Source organism: Octopus sinensis, linkage group LG24 (genome assembly GCF_006345805.1).
Source record: "Octopus sinensis linkage group LG24, ASM634580v1, whole genome shotgun sequence".
Taxonomy (NCBI): domain Eukaryota; kingdom Metazoa; phylum Mollusca; class Cephalopoda; order Octopoda; family Octopodidae; genus Octopus; species Octopus sinensis.
The window spans coordinates 8503931-8522990 of record NC_043020.1 but is presented as its reverse complement, the minus strand read 5'-3'; the positions used below and the strand labels follow the sequence as shown (position 1 = coordinate 8522990).

The following is a 19060-nucleotide window of genomic DNA, read 5'->3' as shown; positions in this document are numbered from 1 at the left end:
TCATGACGAATAAAAACTTTTAGATGACTGCCCACACGGAGTCCATAGTGATAATGAGTCATTATCACTATGGACTCCGTGTGGGCAATCGTCAGCATCATGACGAATAAAAACTTTTAGATGACTGCCCACACGGAGTCCATAGTGATAATGAGTCATTATCACTATGGACTCCGTGTGGCAATCGTCAGCATCATGACGAACAAAAAACTTTTAGATGACTGCCCACACGGAGTCCATAGTGATAATGAGTCATTATCACTATGGACTCCGTGTGGGCAATCGTCGTTCGACTCCATTCTTTCATTTATTTATAGTTAAAAAAAAACACACACAAATTTCCACACGAAAGCACGTGGTCTCTGCCCTTGGCATGTAGCTTCAACTGTGTTTTCTGACGTGAATTTGCTACCCAGGTATCGGTTAACCGAATTATCCATACTAGGATAATTCATTCAACTACTTAAATATATATATATATATATAATATATATATATATACATATATATATATATATATATATATACATACATAGACTAACTGAGTGTCCGGTCATTGTCGGATAATTTTCGCAACAGAACGCCTTCAGAGATTTTCAAAATAGCACACTCTCACCTAAGTGGCATTTTCTTCGTTGAGGGAGATTTTTCAGATTTCCCTCACCTTTGTAAATGATAGGAGGAAGCTTTTTATAAAATATAAAATAAATTTAAAAAATGAAAATTTATTATCCCCCTCCCACCAGACCGAATTTGTCCATTTGTTTTTTGCACTACCCAGTTTAAAACAATGGAAGACGCTTTTTATTTCAAACTATCCCATCCCCTAATCAATACCTATTTCTTTATTACCCACAAGGGGCTAAAACACAGAGGAGACAAACAAGGACAGACATAAGTATTAAGTCGATTACATCGACCCCAGTGCGTAACTGGTACTTAATTTATCGACCCCGAAAGGATGAAAGGCAAAGTCGACCTCGGCGGAATTTGAACTCACAACGTAACGCAGACGAAATACCTATTTCTTTATTACCCACAAGGAGCTAAACACAGAGGGGACAAACAAGGACAGACATAAGTATTAAGTCGATGACATCGACCCCAGTGCGTAACTGGTACTTAATTTATCGACCCCGAAAGGATAAAAGGCAAAGTCGACCTCAGCGGAATTTGAACTCACAACGTAACGCAGACGAAATACCGCTAAGCATTTCGCCCGGCGTGCTAACGTTTCTGTCAGCTCGCCGCCTTAAATACCGATTTTGTCCAATTTGTTTTTAACCATAGGAGAAGCCTTTGAAGGTTTAAATTTTTTTCCAAAATCACAGATCGTCCATTACAATTCCCACTTCTTTATTTTCAAACTGAAAATGAAATGTAATTTAATAACAATAATGAACTCTTACTCTCTTACTTGTTTCAGTCATTTGACTGCGGCCATGCTGGAGCACCGCCTTTAGTTGAGCAAATCGACCCGTGATTTATTCTTTGTAAGCCCAGTACTTATTCTATCGGTCTCTTTTTGCCGAACCGCTAAGTTACGGGGACGTAAACACACCAGCATCGGTTGTCAAGCAATGGTAGGGGGACAAACACAGACACACACACATATATATACATATATACGACAGGCTTCTTTCAGTTTCCGTCTACCAAATCCACTCACAAGGCATTGGTCGGCCCGGGGCTATAGCAGAAGAAACTTGCCCAAGATGCCACGCAGTGGGACTGAACCCGGAACCATGTGGTTGGTTAGCAAGCTACTTACCACACAGCCACTCCTGCACCTATATAGGCTTCTTTCAGTTTCCGTCTACCAAATCCACTCACAAAGCATTGGTCGGCCCGGGGGCTATAGCAGAAGACACTTGCCCAAGATGCCACGCAGTGGGACTGAACCCGGAACCATGTCGTTGGCTAGCAAGCTACTTACCACACAGCCACTCCTGCACCTATATAGGCTTCTTTCAGTTTCCGTCAACCAAATCCACTCACAAGGCATTGGTCGACCCGGGGGCTATAGCAGAAGACACTTGCCCAAGATGCCACGCAGTGGGACTGAACCCGGAACCATGTGATTGTTTAGTAAGCTACTTACCACACAGCCACTCCTATATATATATATATATACATACATGCAAACAGACACATATAGACCTATATATATATATATATATATATATATATATATATATATATAGGTCTATATGTGTCTGTTTGCATGTATGTATAAAGTAATGTTTATATATATACACACACAAACGTAAGTGGGAGTATGCACAGAATGTCTAGTTTTTTTTTTTTTTTAAACACGCACTCTCTGTCCTATCTTATCTGTCTGTCTGTGTGTCTATAACGCCGGCCCAAGGTGTCCGTATGTGTGGGGTTCGTCTATCTCCTCCCTATCTATTAAATGTGGGCGTGACGACATCCAGACAACGAAACATTGGTCTTGTTGTTGTTGTGGTTGTTGTTGGAATTTATCAGCTACTAATCACCCCCCCTTCACTGCACCTATCCTCCCCCCCCCAGCTCCCGGTAATGAACACGCCACCGCCACCACCACCACCACTACCTGCTACTCTCGCTTGGCCCTAACAATGGACCAAGTGTGTACTTGCCCACAGCCCTAAGCTGACACTGCCTGGTTTACACACACACACACACACACACACACACGTACACTCACAAACACACACATGTAGACCAGACGTACGCATGCACGTACACACATTGATACTAAAGTCGGCATTAAAGGAAGCAAAGATTGAACTTGAGAGAGAGAGAGAGAGAGAGCAGAGCAGAAGCTTTTTTGTGCCAAATCTCAAATGTTAGGGAAAAAAATACCCGAGTGTTCATGGAATAATATTGGGTTGGTGCATAATTACTGCGGCTTTTTTTTTTTTTTCAACAAATTTATTCAACAAAAACAATATTTAACAAAAGCATCGTTAAATGACGGTTTGACCGGAATAATCATTTAAAGATGTTTGTTTTTGATGAATAAAATTTGTTTGAAAAAAAAAAAAAAAAGCCGCAATAATTATGCACCAACCCAATAGTTCTGAATGGTCTAGGATCTTTTCAGTTTGAAGGCCAGATTTTCCTAGTTAACTAAACAATTTGAAACTTCGTATACTGGTAGAATGTGTCAAAAGAAAACATAATTGTAAACCAAGATCCCTGGTCTATTGAGAGCTGACTTCAGACGAGCCCTTACGAGCAACCACGAACCTTTACGTGGTTCGACTACCTGATGGACATAACTGACAAATATCCCTCAAATCACAACCTACTTCTGTAGTAAACGTGTTGGTGAAGGATTATCAATCCGAGCAAAATACTTTATAAGCTCTCTGTTAATACACCAGGCTAACAACACTGTAAAGAACTATATATATATATATATATATATATATTATATATATATATATAATATATATATATATATATAGGTCTATATGTGTCTGTTTGCATGTATGTATAAAGTAATGTTTATATATATACACACACAAACGTAAGTGGGAGTATGCACAGAATGTCTAGTTTTTTTTTTTTTTTAAACACGCACTCTCTGTCCTATCTTATCTGTCTGTCTGTGTGTCTATAACGCCGGCCCAAGGTGTCCGTATGTGTGGGGTTCGTCTATCTCCTCCCTATCTATTAAATGTGGGCGTGACGACATCCAGACAACGAAACATTGGTCTCGTTGTTGTTGTGGTTGTTGTTGGAATTTATCAGCTACTAATCCCCCCCCCCCCCCTTCACTGCACCTATCCTCTCCCCCCCAGCTCCCGGTAATGAACACGCCACCGCCACCACCACCACCACTACCTGCTACTCTCGCTTGGCCCTAACAATGGACCAAGTGTGTACTTGCCCACAGCCCTAAGCTGACACTGCCTGGTTTACACACACACACACACACACACACACACACACGTACACTCACAAACACACACATGTAGACCAGACGTACGCATGCACGTACACACATTGATACTAAAGTCGGCATTAAAGGAAGCAAAGATTGAACTTGAGAGAGAGAGAGAGAGAGAGAGAGAGAGCAGAGCAGAGCAGAGCAGAGCAGAGCAGAGCAGAGCAGAGCAGAGCAGAGCAGAGCAGAAGCTTTTTTGTGCCAAATCTCAAATGTTAGGGAAAAAAATACCCGAGTGTTCATGGAATAATATTGGGTTGGTGCATAATTACTGCGGCTTTTTTTTTTTTTTCCAACAAATTTATTCAACAAAAACAATATTTAACAAAAGCATCGTTAAATGACGGTTTGACCGGAATAATCATTTAAAGATGTTTGTTTTTGATGAATAAAATTTGTTTGAAAAAAAAAAAAAAAGCCGCAATAATTATGCACCAACCCAATAGTTCTGAATGGTCTAGGATCTTTTCAGTTTGAAGGCCAGATTTTCCTAGTTAACTAAACAATTTGAAACTTCGTATACTGGTAGAATGTGTCAAAAGAAAACATAATTGTAAACCAAGATCCCTGGTCTATTGAGAGCTGACTTCAGACGAGCCCTTACGAGCAACCACGAACCTTTACGTGGTTCGACTACCTGATGGACATAACTGACAAATATCCCTCAAATCACAACCTACTTCTGTAGTAAACGTGTTGGTGAAGGATTATCAATCCGAGCAAAATACTTTATAAGCTCTCTGTTAATACACCAGGCTAACAACACTGTAAAGAACTATATATATATATATATATATATATAATATATATATATATATATATATATATAGTTAATCCAAACGTGAACAAAGAAAGAAGGAGGATTTTAACGTTTCGAGCGGAGCTCTTCGTCAGAAACACAGAAAAAGGAAAGGAAGACGGAGAAAGAAAATCGCCAACGATACACTTTATAATTTTTAAAGCTACAATAATTACACAAAAATTACTGCTACTCAGAGTTTCACGTTCCCGTTCGACGGACAGTTTAGATTATATACACACAATCAATGTGGAAGCGTCATTTTTAAAATTTCAGAAATGGTGGTTGAACAGCAGAAATTAAGTACGATTTCGCTTTCACATGTCACGTGTGTGACTCTCCACGCGCTGCGTTCGACTCTCACTGAAATGAGGCCACACGATAAAATTAGAACCAAAACTTATAGAACTATAAAAAGAAATACAAAATCTCTTTCTTCCTACGCGCCACATTCACTCTCAACAGGAAGTAACAATGGCTAATACAAGAGATGTGATTGTCATCGTTTAAAATAAATATATACACTATCGCCATGTATTGAGTACTTTCAACTTCATATTGTTTTTAAACAAGGAACATACCATACCACATGTTTATCGCTTGATCCAGTCACTGGACAGCGACCATGCTGGGGCACCGTGGTGAATGGTTTTAGTCGGACAGATCGACCCCCAGGACTTAATTTAAGTTTGTAAATTTATTCTTATTTGTTCGTCTTTATTGCCGAACCGCTGCATTAGGGGACGTAAACAAACCAGCACTGATTGTCAAGCGGTGGTGCTGCTGCTGGGGGAGGACAGAAAAAACACACACACACACGTGACAGGATTCCTCTCAGTTTCCATTTACCAAGTCCACTCACAAGGTTTTGGTCTGCCTGAGACTAGAGTCGCAGAAACTTACCTAAGATGCCACACGATGGGACTGAACCTGGAACCATGTGGTTGGGAAGCAAACTTCTTTACCACACGGCGATTTGGTATGTTTCACACCTTATCGACTACAGCGAGAATGCTTTTTTTTTTATTTATTGTTGTTGCCTTACAGGTTCGAATATGTGTGGGGCGTATTTGAACTGGTGACAAGTTTAGATAAATCACCGCTTAGCGCACTTCTAATCCGTATATACATACGGGTGTATGTGTACATACACACACATACACGTACACACACATAAAAGGCTTCTCAACACACACACATACATACTGTGCGTGTGTGTGACCCCGTCCGTCCAGTCAGTTGACTGATAGATTTGACAGATTTCATGTTATGTCAGGTGTATTGAGTGATATTTCGGCATGTCGTGTGTGTGTATGTATGTATATGTATATATATATATATATATATATATATATATATATATATATCACAAATAGATACACGTCCGTTTTCGTTTGCCTTTTATAACATATACACTGTTGGAAAAAGCGAAATACTGCAATAGTTTTTTTGGGTGGTGATTGGGGGAGGAATGTAAGTTCGTATTTGGTTACGAGTGTGCTGACACGAACACAAACTGACACGCGCACACATAGACACTACAGGCGGCATACAAAGTACACATTCTTACATACATATATGACTTCAGACAACATAAAGAAACATGCTCCTAAACACACACACACATAGCCCAATACACAAAGATACTGATATAGAAACAGACACCGACTCACACTGAACCAAGCTCATAAAATGATATGCTAAACATGTATGTCAAGAGTTGCTTAGCTTAATGGGTACAGGACGCTTAACCGGAATTTGAGAGGCTCGGGGTTCGGTTCTCTCTAGCAGAATTCGGCCGACGTCAACCTTGCCTTTCATCCTTGTGTCAAATTTTGAAACGTTCTTACTCGAATGCACACACACACACACACACACACAAGGGCATAGCTAGGATAAATGGTGCCCAGGGCAAGCATCAAAATTGCGCCACCACCACCAAGTAGTGGAAACTCGCATAGAAATGGCTTAACTAGAAAATGATCTTGGCCAAAATTTCGTCCCTTCAAAGAGGTGCCCAAGGCATGTGCCCTATTTGTCCCACCCTAGCTACGCCCCTGCACATACACACATACGATCAGGTCTGCAACATACGATGGCAGGTCTTCTAGTCCGAAGTCCACGAGAAAGAGCGACAGGCTCTTCTTAAGAGGGTACACGAACCGGTTTTTGAACGATAGTCTCGTGTGCACTTGGGGCAAGACGACGAGTCTTTCCTTTTTTTGGCGTTTCTCATCCGTCGCAGTTGCTCTGGATGTCTCAAAAGTTGCTTGCAACCGTCTGGTTACAATCTAACCACACCTTCCTCTGTACTTCGACCCCCTCCCACCCCTATAGGTCTATTCCTGTCCGGGTGAGCAGGCTTTGCAGACGTCTTTCAAACGCTTCCAAAGAACTCCCCTGTCTCTTTTACTCTGGCCGAGCTCGCAGTACAATGCGACCTTCGGCATTTTGGATTTGTCCAGAATATAGACAATATGTAAGCACATACAACAAACACACATACACTCAACAAAGATACACACACACACGCAACATGGATACAGCACTCGAAAGCACAAACACATATTGAAGACCATGTGTTTATTCGACCTACTAACTAGAAATAGCAGCCAAATCTCCCTCTGTACCTCACCCTTATCGCCTGATTGAATATACTGACAATTCTGTACTGGATATACGTCAGGAAAAAATAAATAAAAAAAGAATATAGTCATATTTTTCTATTTTCGTTTTTAGTTTTAACACTTGTTTCGATTTTTTCGTAATTACTAAAAGCACCACCAGTTTTTCAAGAAATTAATATTAAGAAATTTACAAACTTTTAAGATTGAATTTTATATAATTTTAGCGTTTTCAATAACATCGCCATGGTGTGTAAGAGAATAAATGATCAGATTAACTAATTCTGTTTAATTTTTTTTCTGTTTTCGAGACGCGACGCTACGAAACATGTTTCTTTCTTATTTTTATACATCTGAAAGGTATTTGTGGAAAATTTCATTTAAAAATATCTATTTTTCTTAAACTTATGAAGTAGTTATGAGGGGGCCACATTTGTGTAGATATGCCAAAAGGTAGAAATATTTAATGAAAGAAAACGAAAGAAAACTAGTTATTTACATTTGAGAATGAAATTTTGTTATGCACTACAAACCCTTTCTATTAGCCTGACCTCAAAAATAGTCATAAGTAGTTGCTATGGGAACGTATACAAATAATATGGCAAATGCTATCGTCTGCTGGATGGTATGTCAAAAATGAATGAATCTGATTGGCTAAAATTATTTTAAAAAATTCAATCTTTAAAGACTTGTAAGGTTATTATTATTATTTCTTATCCAAATGGTTTTCATTTTGTAACTGGCATAAAAAAAACTACGTGTATAGAAAATTTCAATGAAATTGGAACAAGTGTGTCAAAGCGTCACGGCTGGAACGACGGTCAAACGTTAAAAATCATAAACTAGAAACAGCATTTGTCTAAGCAGTACGCTCCCCACCACTGTAGGACACAACACAATATACATACATAACGTTTGTAATACGCCGACGAAGGAGTCTCAACGTGGTCGCTCAATCAGCTAGAAATAACTCCCAAATCTCTCAAATCTCATCCCACTATCTTGAACCGCTACATGATCAATCGACTTGTTAGAAATAACAGCAAAATCTCTTTGAAATGACATCATGCCGAATAATTTTTACTCTCGCACTCCGTATCACGAGAAAAATGCAGACTCTGGTTAGAGAGGAATTGAGTGATAAAACGTTTTGTACACAAAATTCAGATTAAAGAAAGGAAAAAAAAAATTGCACTCCTCTCCCAATTCTAAGCTCGATTCCCAGAAAATTTTGGCATATCTACACAGGTTGCACATTCCCGGCTTTATTTCGTAATAATTGTTAGAGAAATGGATAATTTTAATGAAATTTTCTACAACAAATACGGCCTAGAAAGCAATTTTAGCGGACTTCAATGTGAAAACATTTTCGGACATGGTGGAACGGGAAGAAGAGTTTCGGATAATTCAAACGAATCGATTTTGTTTCCTCATATCTTTCAGAAAAATATAGGCATATTTAATGAAACTTTCTACAACTAATACGTTTTAGATGGTGTAGTTACGACTGTATGGGAATTTAATGTGAAAAAAAAAAGACTTGGCGGGCGCGTATACATACATACTGACATACATCACAATTTTTTCAAGTTTAATTTGGTATATATATATATATATATATATATAATATATATATATATATATATATATATTTAAATTATGTGTGTCAGTAAGTATGTGTGCACCTGCTAATTCCCCTCCCCCAATAAATTCCAGTGTAATCAGAATCTACATCAGCAGAAAGGTATTCGTAGAAAATTTCATAAAAAAAAAAAACTCATTTTTCAGAAAGTTATGAGGTGACAAAGACGGGGGAGGCGGCATACTAATGTAGTTATGCATAATTATTTTACTATTACACCAGTCTTAAAAAAGGAAGAGTACATTCGATAAAGTAGGGCTAGATACACTGTCTTAAATCAGTGGTTCTCAACCGGGGTTCATATAAGATTTTTGAGGGTCCACGCAAGCAAAATAATTGGGAACACAGTAGAATTTTAACGGTCTATGAGGGGGAAAAAAATGCTTTACTTGTATTTATTGCAGGAACGAGCTTGGTATCTTTCTTTAAAGTTTTACGTAGTTCAACCTACAGAAGTGAGCGTGTGGGAAACAAAATAAGGAAGCACTCCGTCGGTTACGACGACGAGGGTTCCGGTTGATCCGAATCAACGGAACAGCCTGCTCGTGAAATTAACGTGTAAGTGGCTGAGCACTCCACAGACACGTGTACCCTTAACGTAGTTCTCGGGGATATTCAGCGTGATACAGAGAGTGACAAGGCCGGCCCCTTGAAATACAGGTACAACAGAAACAGGAAGTAAGAGTGAGAGAGAAAGTTGTGGTGAAAGAGTACAGCAGGGATCACCACCATCCCCTGCCGGAGCCTCGTGGAGCTTTTTAGATGTTTTCGCTCAATAAACACTCACAACGCCCGGTCTGGGAATCGAAACCGCGAATCCGCTGCCCTAACCACTCGGCTATTGCGCCTCCACAAGGGAAACAAAATAGGAATTTTGAAAGACGTATCTATAAAACTAATTTTTAAACATTTGAATAGCTATGGGAGTCCATCAAAATAGGATAGGAATCAAAGGGGTTCATAGATAAAAAAAAAAAAATGGTTGAGAGTTGCAGTCCTAGATAAAACAAAAAAGATAGGATTGTCACTGAAGGAATTCTCCTTAAATACCTACTTAATCGGGCTAACCACCACTATCACAAAACGCCGTCAACGCCAACAACAACAACAGACACTGGACAGATGTTTAAGGAGTGATGACGAAGCGTTGGGGAGGGCCATAAATGAAATAATAAAAAAAGACGAACTGTAAAAAAAAACACGAAGCTGCATTAGAGAAATGGCGACTTCAAAGAAAGTGAGTCTTCTGTAGATGTGTCGATTGATCGTTGGGTTGTGATAGCGATCATGGCGGTGGCGTTAGATTGTCGGAGTGATGTAAGTGGTGATGGTAATAGTGGCGGTGGTGATGTTGGCGGTGGTGGTGGTGGCAGTGATGGTGATAGTGGTTGGTAATGGCGGTGGTGGTAGTAGTAGTGAGAGAGAAAAAAATTTTACAGGTGAAACAGTCATTAGATATCACAGGAAAAACCCTGAGCAGACGACATGATACGTACATACCTACGACCGACAGCGGAAATTTTTCAACGTCATTTTTTCCCCTTTTAATTTGCACAATCAATGTTCAACACACAGACACACAATTAGTAAACAATGGATTGTATTTTAACGCAGGAAGGAGAGAGAGCGTGTGAGAAAATAGTTATGACGGGTAAAATAGTTGTGTAGGTAGGGCAGCTATACACAGGAGCCAGCTGTCAACCGCAAACCAATAGGGTTTGGTAACGTGTACCATGTTTTCGCTAATTGTTTTAGGAGCCTATGTAGTCATGAGCAGACATAGACAACCTCTCAATTTCCTTGGAGTCAATGGCACATCCAGAGAAAGAGAGGAAAAAGAGAGAGAGGCGACCTAGCACTCAACTGGTAGTTTACACACACACACACACACACACAATATCTGAAAATAATTCTTTACGGTCGTGTCCGGTTACTGAAGACTTTCGTTATGACAAAACATATTAGATAACTTGTGATGCCATGTTTCACATTAAAAAACACATTTTCTCTTAGTATTCAAAAACTCAGTTTAAGTTGGAAATGCACTGAAGAACTAGCACACGCAGACATTATATATATATATATATATATATATAATATATATATATACACACATACATACATACATACACACACACACACACACATCTATATATATATAATATATATATATATATATATATATATATATATATATCTCATACGAACACGAGACGGTTCAGTGTTATGTTCATACTTTAATATGTGTGTAAACTTATATCTACTGAGATACACATATATCGACGCATGCGCAAATGAGAGAGAGAGAGAGAGAGAGAGAAAAAGAAAATTTAATTTCAAAATTTCAGTGCCACATTCGTCAAAAACTAGAGATGTAACGATATATATTGGCGAAGGGGAAAATACTGTGTGGGGGGTACGGAGGGAGAGGGAAATATGTGTACGCGAGCGTATGTGCATATTTATGAATATATGCATGTGTACGGGCACATACACATAGCCTTGTGTGTGTGTGTGTGTGTGTGTGTGTGTGTGTGTGTGTGTGTGTGTGTATGTGTGTGTATGTACATATACGCAAACACACCTACTGGAGAACAAGATGAACTCGAATACACTCGTATCAAATAGTTAACGACACTTATCACATAAATAATGTGTGAATATGTGTCTATGTATGTGTGTGCGTATGTCTGTCTCTCTGTCTCTCTCTCTATATGTATATGTGTGTGTGTATGTTATATAATATCTTCGTCTGTGTGTTGTCGGTCGGCGGAACATCTAGAGCAGTTTTGTATTACGTGTTGCGAATTAGACGTGAAGGTGGATATCCCAGAAAAATTGCACAAATTCTCCGATGGCGATGTGTCACACACACACACACACCACACACACACACGTGTATACACTTAAGCATGTGTGTGTGTCTGCACAGACATATGTATTTCTATATAACTTTAAATATAGACACAGACATTAAAAAAAAAATTTTTCATTTCATATGTAAAATCGTTCCGCTGATATATACCGTAGAGAAATGTATAGATGCTTGTCTATGGGGTCAGGGGAGAAAGCGAAAGAGATGGAGTGATAAGTAAATGGATTAGAGAGGTGATTAGGCACATGGCTCAGTGGTTAGAGCGTCGGGTTCACAATCGTGAGGTAATGAGTTCGATTCCCGAACCGGGATATGTGTTGTGTTCTTGAGCAAGACACTTTATTTCACATTGCTCAAGTTCACTCAGCTGTAGAAATGAGTTGCAAAGTCACTGGTTCCAAGCTGTATCGACCCCTTTGCCTTTCCTTTGGTTCAAATCAATGGCATGAAGAGGGGAGGCTGGTATGCATGGGCGACTACTGGTCTTCCATAAACAACCCTGTCCAGATTTGTGCCTTGAAGGGTAATTTTCTAGGTACAATCCCAGTCATTCGTGACTGAAGGTGGAGGGGGGTCACCCTTATATGTTTAGACAGATAGATTAATTGAGGGATATATATATATATACTCTTTTACTTGTTTCAGTCATTTGACTGCGGCCATGCTGGAGCACCGCCTTTAGTCGATGAAATCGACCCCGGGACTTATTCTTTGTAAGCCCAGTACTTATTCTATCGGTCTCTTTTGCCGAACCGCTAAGTTACGGGGACATAAACACACCAGCATCGGTTGTCAAGCGATGCTAGGGGGACAAACACAGACACACAAACACACACACACGCACATATATATATATATGCATACATATATACGACAGGCTTCTTTCAGTTTCCGTCTACCAAATCCACTCACAAGGCATTGGTCGGCCCGGGGCTATAGCAGAAGACACTTGCCCAAGGTGCCACACAGTGGGACTGAACCCGGAACCATGTGGTTGGTAAACAAGCTACTTACCACACAGCCACTCACCTTTTTATCTTTATAAACACACATCGCGACATACCATCATCATTCGCCTCTTTTCTTAAGGCTCTACTACGTCACTCCATTCCCACAATTCCTGTCAAGCTCTACAATCCATTTAACCCATCACACACACACACACATATAAGGTCAGGGCCGAGCTGTAGCATCACTTATAACCTACGCAAACCGTTTTTTTTTTTGTTTGTCTTCCTTTCATTTTTCCATTTGTTTCTTTGTTTTTTAATGAGCCCCTCATCCTTCATCCCTCCCCTCAAAAAACAGCTGAGTAACTCTCTTCATCGTTTCGTGCGGATTTTTTTCTTTTTTTATTCTCACCCATCCTCACCTCCTCCTCTTCTTCCATCACCAGCAGCACTCTACTATTCTCGCTCAGCCTCTGCGCTGACGTCAATCGAGGCCGCTCCTTCATCACAGAGGAAATGATTTTGGTCAATTAGTGGTGGCTGGCATCATTCCAGGTGAAATCATCTTCCCTTCTTCGCTCACCCGCTCTCCTCTTCCAACACACACACACAAAATATGTATTTATGGGTATGTGTGTGTGTATTATATATATACACATATATATATACACAAATATACACGCATCTATTATATATGTATATACATAAATACAAACACACATCTCTCTATCTATCTATCTATATATATATATACACACATCTATATATATACACATCAATATATATATATACACACACATCTATATATATATATATATATATATATATATATATATATATATAATATACACACACACATCTATATATATATATATATATATATATACACACACATCTATATATATATACACATCTATATATATATAGATAGATAGATAGAGAGAGAGAGAGAGAGAGAGAGAGAGAGAGAGAAACACATAAATGCATATAAGTATGTATATACATACATCACGTTCGCGTACGCTTTCAAATAATTTTGTACATAAAATTGTGTGTATACACACTTATACACTTATATACACAAACGTGCGTGTGTGTGTGTGTCTATACACACACACACACATATTTATTGCACACATATAGATGCTCTTTTCCGTTACCACACCCCATTTTCTGTCTGTCTGTCTGTCTCTCTCTCTTTCTCTCGACCCCCAGCCTCTCGACACCACCCCGCCACGATAAGCTGACTCAGCACCGAACACTGCAATGAGTATCTGATTCTGCCGACATCGTCCTCCTCCAGTCGTCTACAGGTGACGTAACAAGAGAGAGAGCAGAGCAGAACCGCAAAGTACGACATTGAAACCTGAACGGAGCTGATAGTGTGTAGCTTACTGGTTTCAGAGGGAAGCCGGGGGGTAAAAAGAACGAGAGAGAGCGAGAAGGGGGTGGGGGTGGGGAGCAGGGTCGACCTCGCCGACGGGATTTGAACTCAAAATTCGAGTTGTAATTAAACCTATTTCAAACATCTGAGGCAATTCGTCACGTTTGATTTTTTAAAAAAACTTTTAGCTCAAGGTCATACATTGCCAAGGAGGAAAACAGCCTTGCCTCGTCTGCCATAAAACAGCTGAAGTGTTATTGGTCATACGACGTTGGGCAGACGTTTGCAACTAGAGGTCATGACAATAAATATGACCTACACACGATAGTTATAATTTAACCTTATATCAAATCTCATTTATGTGTGTGTGTATGGTAAAGCATGGGGAATTATACATTTTTGATTAAATTTTAAAAAAATTATCATGTTTTGAGAATGTAAAATTCCAACACGTGTTTCTGCAGAAATTAAATCAGCTTGCAAATACACGTTTACTTTACTAAATTTATACTCGGGCAAAGCTCGAACAGCGTTCATTAATATATACATATGTGTTGAGCGTTCATCAATATATATATTATTGAGTGTTCATCACCTACAGCCGTTTCTGCTATAAGATGCAATACTGCACTCATAGTCGAGTGCTTGCGTGAACCTCCGACGGAGCTATAAGGTGATGCACAAGCACTCGGACATGAGTACATTGTATCTTATAGCAGAAATAACTGTAAGCGAATGAAGTTCATTACATAATCTCTCTTGTCATTTAACGCTTTTCTCTGAGTGTGTGTGTATATATATATATATATTTATTTATTTATATACACACACTTGAGTGTTACACGTCATATGGTGGGTTCTATAAGGAGCAAATTTTTGTTAGTTACGATGAGTAATATGAGGAAATATGATAAAAGTTAAATAATAATATTGTATTGGTCAAATTCTTTGGTGCTTTTACAAAATGATAAAATACTAAAAGTATCACCGTACACAGTCTGAAAACATCTGGTGTAAGAGGTTCTAGCGCTGACCAACCCATCTGAATTTCAGACAATCCATCTAAAGCAATATTATTCAACCTGTTACTAACCTAACTTAATTTCAAAGTCGTCTTCTCTTTTTTTTTAAAGACAAAGCCTTATCTGAAGCAAATTTGTTTGCTATTTCTAGCAAACTGAGTGACCACATAGAGGCTTCCTACTCTCAACTCATCTTAATTTTAGACAGTGTATCTAGAATGACATTATCCGATGTGTCGTGCTTCTTTAAAAAAAAACAGTAGGGGAGATTTGGTTACTATTTCTAGCAAGCTGAATTATCACGTTTAGCAGCCTCCTCGACAGCACGAGATATCTACGTCTGGTGCGTGTGAAGGAGGATATAAAAGAATGGCGGCTATTCCAGCGAATTACGAATCTAGAAACTAAAGACGGGACATAGGGTTCGGTGATATCAGAAACGTTAACAACTTCGTTTTTTATCCTCGTGGGGTCGATGCATGAATGCCGGGCATGTACAGGACCGACAAATTCCTAGTTCGGTGCCAAATACCATATTAGTTTGCTTATTACACTTGTTTACTCTTTCTTTACTCTTTTACTTGTTTCAGTCATTTGACTGCGGCCATGCTGGAGCACCGCCTTTAGTCGAACAACTCGACCCCGGGACTTATTCTTTGTAAGCCCAGTACTTATTCTATCAGTCTCTTTTTGCCGAACCGCTAAGTGACGGGGACGTAAACACACCAGCATCGGTTGCCAAGCAATGCTAGGGAGACAAACACAGACACACAAACACATATATAAATATACATATATACGACAGGCTTCTTTCAGTTTCCGTCTTCCAAATCCACTCACAAGGCATTGGTCGGCCCGGGGCTATAGCAGAAGACACTTGCCCAAGATGCCACGCAGTGGGACTGAACCCGGAACCATGTGGTTGGTTAGCAAGCTACTTACCACACAGCCACGTTTATTTTCTCTCCCGTTTTGATAAAGGAACAACGATTCGGTCGTTCAACCTAAAGCCGCCATTTTGAAACAACGAGCGTATTAAGATGGCGACATAACATCACAAAGCTAATGGTTTTATTTCCGCGCTGTTGAGCCAGTGCTATCCGGGAAAGAGCTGGACTTTTCTCGGTATGGACATGGAGGAGAATCTGTCTGATTTAACGCAATATCCCCGCTGTATCATCGGTCATGGAGAACGAATGAAGGTTATTTAGAATGCTTCACTGAACTAGTTCATTTTTTTTTTTTCAAACTAGCTTGCAGATAGGAAAATATGACTAGGAGTGATGGGAGGGGGAGGGGAAGAGAGAAAGATACTCAGAAGAAAGAAGGTGAACAAGAGAGCGCGAAAGGCGTATGGCGAGAGAGAGAGAGAGAGGGAACGAGCGAGATAAGACAGGAAGTATATATACAGGAGAAAGATGGCGCGTGCAAGAGAGAGGGAGGGAGAGAGAGAGGGCCAGATAGAGATAGAGAGACGACCAGACAGATAGAGAGAGAGAAAGAGAGAATGAGCGAGATAAGGCAGGACGTATATATGCAGGAGAAAGATGGCGCGTGCGAGAGAGAGGGAGGGAGGGAGGGAGAGAGAGAGATAGGGCCAGATAGATAGAGAGAGAGAGACGGCCAGACAGAGAGAGAAAGAGAGAATGAATGAGATAAGACAGAACGTATGTATGCAGGAGAAAGATGGCGCGCGCGAGACACACACACACAGATAGAGACAGACACAGAGAAAACCAAATATTTATGAGAAGAGAGAGAGAGAGAGAGAGAGAGAGAGAGAGAGTGAGAAAGAAAACCAAAGACATGAGGAGAGAGAGAGAGAGAAGAGAGAGAGAGAAGAGAGGGTCAAGAGAAGACAGAGAGTGAGCAAATGAAAGTAAGAAAGCGTGAGGAAGAGAGATTGAAGTAGCGGGGGGGAAAGTGAGAAAGAGAGGGGGAAGGACGAAACAATAAATGAAGCGAGACATGATGAGGAAGAAGATAGAGGCTAAAGTGGAGTGCGGAGAAGATAAGGACGGCCATTAGGATTGGTGGCTCTTAAAGAGGAGATGGTGGTGGTGGTGGTGGTGGTGGTAGTTGGGGATGTAATGCTTATGACCTTTGATGGCCGGACCAGAGCGAGGAGATCAATTCCAGACCGCCACAACTCTGGGAAAGGATGGATCAGAGTGTTTAATGTGTGTGCGCATGCGTACATGTGTGTGAGTGTATGCGTAATCGTTGCAAGGAGAACTGGGAAGAGATGAAAGAGAGAAGAGGCGACTGAGTCACGTGGGTTTCAACTGAGCTGGAAATAAAGGCAAAAAAAAATATCCTCTCCCCCCCCAATGATCTAACACACGCACACACAAATACATACACGTACTAATACGCACACACACACACACACACACACATTGTTGACATTATAAAAATATATAAACTTCGAGAGAACATGAAACAATTCTATTATGGAACAGTGAAACTCGAAGCAAATAATGCTATAAATAATAGCTTGTAAATATTGGGTTAAAAAGAAACCTATTTGGTTGTTAAAAAAAAAAGGCTACTCGGAGGCCCCGAAACCACATCTTCTCTAAACATGACAGACGTTTTACCACCGGACTAAAGCAATCTTTCGAATTACTCTCTCCATTTCAGAAATTTTAATTCTTACCAGCAAGAGCTGTATACTGTTGATGTCATAAGAATTTTATAATTCTGTATCTTACTTTTTCAAACTCTCGCTTACACCATTGGATTGCGGCCATACTGGAGTACAGCCTTGGGGGATTTTAGGAGAACGAATCCACCCCAGTACTTATTTTGGTACTTTTTGTTTATCTCAGCCCCTTTAAAACATTGCCATTAAAAAAATGGGTTATCTCCCCACTAAAAAGTTGAGTTCATGTGGTGACAAAAGATTGGATTAAAAGAGATCTTTTTGATTGAATACTTCAACACTTTCTTGACTTTTGGCCTCCTCAATAGGAATGGCATAATCTTTATATGTAAAAGTAAGGTTGTGTGTCTGTCTCCTACGATTTAGATTCCTAACTACTCCCACATTTTGCGGTGCAGTGTAACCAAAACCGGGTATCTTATAGTCGTGATTCATATCGAGCCCTTCTGGGTATTAGCGCGCGTCTACGATGAGTCCACGATTTAAAAAAAAAATTACCATAATTTTTTTTCCATTTTAATGCATTTTTTCGCTATTATATAAGGGAAGTAACTCTCTAAAAATGTCTACGATGAGTCAACGATTTAAAAAAAAATTTACCATCATATTTTTTCCATTTTTAATGCATTTTTTTGCTATTTTTTGGCTATAACTCTCTAAAAATGCTTATATAGTTATTTCCCTTACAAACCCGAGCAACGCCGGGCGATACTGCTAGTTTGTTATAAAAATATTATCAGATTCAATAAAATGTTTAATCTTTTCACTTTTCATGTTTATTAATTTTTTCATGTTTGTTTTGTTTGTATTATTGAGGGTTAAACAATTTTTTTAGTTGGGGAGACGACCCAATTTTTTAATGGGTGGGGGGATGATATTACCAAAAAGTACCCGTATTTTTATAGCTTGGTACTTATTTTATCGAACCTTTTTTTTTTGCCGAACCGCTACAGTTAAGGGGACGCAACCAAACCAGCACCGGTGGGTTGTGGAGTACAAACAGATAAAGATGCGCCCTTCTACCTCATATGTAAATATATTTGAGAATTTGTTTTGGTTGGGGAGTACGTTTTATGATTTTTAAATACGGTGATGTATTTTGTATCCCATGACTCCCCTCCTCCCATGACTACCAAACTAGACAGCCTTCGACCAGAGA

At 39.6% G+C, this 19060-nt stretch overlaps 1 protein-coding gene across 3 annotated transcripts in view; it reads right to left on the bottom strand.

Moving 5' to 3' along the window:
• Positions 1-19060, bottom strand: part of LOC115223960 (ETS domain-containing protein Elk-3-like) — a 101338-nt gene that overhangs the window by 12008 nt on the left and 70270 nt on the right. The gene's annotated exons all lie outside the window — the stretch shown is intronic.